Below are 5,000 nucleotides of genomic sequence, written 5' to 3'. Positions count from 1 at the left end.
TCGCGATGTCTAAGGACACGATCTAATAGATCGTTGTATCGAATAGTTGGATCATAGTCTCTTACCATAAAAATAGCTGCATGCGCAGCAGCACCAACTATCAGAAATCCACCAATCCACATGTGATGTGTGAACAATGACAGTTGTGTACCATAGTCAGTAGCTAGGTATGGATAAGGAGGCATAGAATACATATGGTGAGCTACAACAATGGTCAAAGAGCCTAACATAGCTAGGTTAATAGATAATTGAGCATGCCATGATGTTGTTAGGATCTCATAAAGACCTTTATGACCCTGGCCTGTAAATGGACCTTTATGGGCCTCTAGAATATCTTTTATACCATGACCAATACCCCAGTTAGTCCTATACATGTGACCCGCTATCAAAAAAAGAATTGCAATAGCTAAATGATGGTGTATAATATCGGTCAGCCATAGACCTCCAGTTACTGGATCTAATCCTCCACGAAAAGTCAGAAATTCTGCGTATTTTGACCAATTCAAGGTGAAAAATGGGGTTGCTCCCTCGGCAAAACTCGGATAAAGTTGAGCCAAAAGATCCTGATTCAGGATAAATTCATGAGGAAGTGGAATCTCTTTGGGATCTACTGCAGCGTTTAGAAATTGGTTAATTGGTAAAGATACATGTATTTGATGCCCTGCCCAAGAAAGAGACCCAAGTCCTAGGAGTCCTGTCAAATGGTGATTCAACATAGATTCTACATCTTGGAACCAAGCCAATTTTGGAGCAGCTTTGTGATAATGAAACCAACCAGCAAAAAGCATTAAGGCTGCAAAGACCAATGCACCAATTGCGGTACAATAGAGTTGTAATTCACTAGTTATTCCAGATGCTCGCCAAATCTGAAAAAAACCGGAGGTTATTTGTATTCCTCGGAACCCCCCCCTACATCACCATTCAATATTTCTTGGCCCACTATTGGCCAAACCACCTGGGCACTAGGACCAATGTGAGTAGGATCGCTTAACCATGCCTCATAATTGGAAAAACGAGCACCATGGAAATACATGCCACTCAGCCAAAGAAAGATGATGGAGAGTTGGCCGAAATGGGCACTAAAAACTTTTCGGGAAATCTCCTCCAAATCACTAGTATGGCTATCGAAATCATGAGCATCAGCATGTAGGTTCCAGATCCAAGTAGTAGTATCAGGTCCCTTAGCTATTGTTCTTGAGAAATGACCGGGTTTTGCCCATTCCTCGAAAGAAGTTTTTATGGGATCCCTATCTACCAAAATTTTAACTTCTGGTTCCGGTGAACGAATAATCATTGAGTCCTCCTCTTTCCAGACAACACATATAAAGAAACTCGCCAACATAAAACAGAATTAGTGAACTTATGAAAGATGTTTATATTGAGTTTCGTTCTCTTCTATTTCCCATCTATCCATTCTATATTTTCTTTCATATAATCCATTTTCTTTAGTTATTCACTAGAACAATTATGATCTCGAAGTCAATCCGTGGCAAGTGTTCGGATCTATTATGACATAGCAGTGAGGCGCTCAACGGACCTTTTTTAATCTTTTAAGACCTTTTCTGGACTTTGAATGGAAGTTTAATAATTTTTTGTGCAGCCTAATGTATTCAGATTTCACTCATAAGTTCTCCTAGATAGAACTAATTTCACTCTTTCTCTTTATAGAGAAGGTATTATTATGTACTCTATTTCAAATAGAGTGAGCAGTCATTAGCATTATTAGGGAACACACTGGTATTTATATTTAGTTTTTCGAGGGTCTCTTTTATTAGTTTGATTGAATTGAATATTGGTTTGAATAGTAGAAAAAAAAGAAAATTCTCTACTATATCCACGTATCATTTATCTCTACGAAATACCAGACGAAATAGAACAATTTTAAGTTAAGGGGGAGATACTGAAATTCTGTAATTGGTTGTTCCTATAGAAATGATTTGTTTTATTTGACTGATGGGAGCAACAAACAATAAATTATAACAAATGAAATATATATATATATATTATTTATATTCTATAGAGAATATAAATGAAATATATATATATATATAATGAAATAAGAAAATAGAAAAAAAAACAAAAAACAGAGTGTTCTTATTCAAAACGTCCTGTGATTTTCAACCAATTCTGTGCTTCAATATAATTACCAGGGGTAAGGGCTATAGCTTGTTTCCAATATTCAGCGGCTTGATTAAACCAAGACTCCGCAATTTCAGAGTCTCCCTGTCGAATGGCCTGTTCTCCTCGGTCGGAATAGGTGAGTAAATTCCTTCCCTTAGAACCGTACTTGAGAGTTTCCTGGCTCATACGGCTCAACAGTAAATTCTTTTGGTGTTCCATTATTTTGTTTTGGAGTTAACCAAAAGAAAAAAAAAAAAGAAGTTAATTACATAAGTTTTAAACTTGAATTTTGACTAATAAAGAATTTCAAAGAATTTCATCTTTTTTTTCTAGTTTTATCTTTTCTCCTACTTTCAGAAAAATGAATAAAACATCGACATTAACATTCTTATTCTAATTTTCTGAAAGGTAACTATCTCGATTTCATATATCATATACTTTCCTATATGATATATCAATTTCTATAGAATCTTTGAAAAAGACTTTTTTCTTGATAAGAAAGAAAAAACTTACTATCTTTGGGATCTGATACTACACCGCTGCTCAAAACTTCAGGGGATCCACTTTATTACATAAGTGGATTCCTAACTTTTCTATCATGATATAAGTAAGCAGTTCTTATTGTATCGGCTCAAAACCTCGTTAATTGATCCTTACGGTGCTTCCTCTATCAATTAGATCTTTTATCCATAGAAAAAAAGTATCTAGGCATATCTATTTCTTCATATTTTGACTTTTATGAGGTTTCTCTCTTTGCTACAGCTGAAAAAAATCGTTGTTTTGTACGATATATATGTAGAAAGCCTATTTTTTCGAGTATTTATTCGATTAGTATTAGCGGATTTACTCGTTCCTTTCTTTTTTCTCTCTATAGTGGAGATAATCGCACGTAATGACAGATCACGGCCATATTATTAAAAGCTTGGGGTAAGAAGGGGTTTCGTTCGAGTGCCCTAAAATAATATTCCAAAGCTTTCGTATGTTCTCCGTTACTTGTGTGGATAAGGCCTATGTTATAAAGTATATAACTTCGATCATAGGGATCAATTTCTAGTCGCATAGCCTCATAATAATTTTGTAAAGCTTCCGCATAATTTCCTTCAGATTGAGCCGACATCCGTTACGGTCGTCATTCGGTTCAAAGAATCTCCGTTCCAGAACCGTACGTGAGATTTTCATCTCATACGGCTCCTCCCTTATGTGTATAATGAGAAAAATACATATAATCAAAAAAGATTGAATTATTCTATTCTCATTATCAACTGAGCAGAGCTAGTGTTTTTTTTTACAACAAATCTCTAGCCAACCCTCCTGTAAAAGATTTTTTCTTAACAACAAATATGTTGGTACTGGATAAAAAAACAGTAACTTCAACAATTTCTTTGTCCTCACCGTTGCTTAATTTCTCGGAATTAATCACTTCAACAATCTTCGATGGTTATACGGGTATCCAAAATACGAACAAGATGGATGTTTATTGTCCCAACCATTCTTGTTAATCTCTATCCCGATAAGACAAGGAAAGATATTTTTTTTTTACAAAGTTTTCGTGTTGTTGATTCCTAAGCGTAGTGCTTCTTCCCCCATGCCGCCCATTGGTACTAGTAGAGTAGGGTTGACCTAACCCTATAAGTATAGGTATAACCTTTCGCTTAATACTATAAACCTAAAATTGAAGCATATGAGGCTGCATTAATCGGGGATACACGACAGAAGGAACTAATCGTTTTATTTACAAATTTCACCTTCAGCAAACGTAGGTTTTTTTTTTCAATTTTTACCGAAAAAAAATTGAAATAAAGATAATCAAATCGCACCATCTCTGTAATAAGAGAATGCCTTTTTTTCTCCTGAAGTTGTTGGAATTATTCGTAATAAGATATTGGCTACAATTGAAAAAGTCTTATCAATAAAATTTTCATTTATCCGAGATCTAGGCATAGGTAGAAATCCATTCCATAATTTATTTATCGCGTGAGAAATCAAAAGAATCCCACAAACAAAGGAATTGTACAATACAGTACGAAATAACGTAAAAATTGACTCATTAATCAAATTTGTTTATCTTAAGGCCTCGTAAGAGGTTTTTCTTATTTTCTTTTCTATTTTTCTAGTTCGAATTAGTTTTATGCGCCTACCAAAATAGAATATCAATGATTCACTATTCACCAGGTTTCTGGGCATCATTCTGTGGGAGAGATGGCCGAGTGGTTCAAGGCGTAGCATTGGAACTGCTATGTAGGCTTTTTGTTTACCGAGGGTTCGAATCCCTCTCTTTCCGAACCTTTACCAAATTCATCAATATTACTCATCGCAATGTTTCAAATAACAATGGATACCATTATTTCAACTTTTTGATATGGATTCTGTATTCCTAATTTTTTCGGTAATACGGAAAATAGTGGAAAAAGTGAGCAAGAAATGAAAATCTTCCTATATCTATGTCTATGATACATGAATGGCAGAAAAAAAACTCTTGTTATTTTAGTTAGGTTTAAGTCTGACGAGAATAGTATTCTACAACCAGCAATTCATTTATTTTCACACCAACCCATTTATTATCTATTATTTGATTGATTAATCCTTTATATTGGAATGGGTGAAGAGTTAAATGATTTGGCAATTTCTCACGGGGGGCTGAATCAAGATAATTTTGAATCAGAGTTCTAGATTTTGGTTCATCCTTCGCTGTAATAATATCTTGAGGTTTGCAACGATAACTTGGTATATCTACTATACGACCATTAACTAAAACATGTCTATGGTTAATTAATTGGCGGGCTTGAGGAATAGTCGCAGCCATACCCAACCGAAAAAGTATGTTATCCAAGCGCATTTCAAGTAATTGTAATAAAACCTGACCGGTTGATCCTTTAGCT

At 35.0% G+C, this 5,000-nt stretch overlaps 1 non-coding gene across 1 annotated transcript; it reads left to right on the top strand.

Moving 5' to 3' along the window:
- The first annotated feature begins 4,314 nt into the window (after positions 1–4,314).
- On the top strand, positions 4,315–4,402 carry TRNAS-GGA. The gene has a single exon. It is a non-coding gene; the product is annotated as a tRNA-Ser (tRNA).
- Positions 4,403–5,000: the final 598 nt, after the last annotated feature.

The sequence above is a fragment of the Abrus precatorius genome, unplaced genomic scaffold, assembly GCF_003935025.1.
Source record: "Abrus precatorius isolate BTA unplaced genomic scaffold, Abrus_2018 Scaffold0, whole genome shotgun sequence".
Lineage (NCBI taxonomy): Eukaryota > Viridiplantae > Streptophyta > Magnoliopsida > Fabales > Fabaceae > Abrus > Abrus precatorius.
The sequence above is the reverse complement of the archived record's forward strand: the minus strand, read 5'-3'. Positions and strand labels throughout refer to the sequence as shown.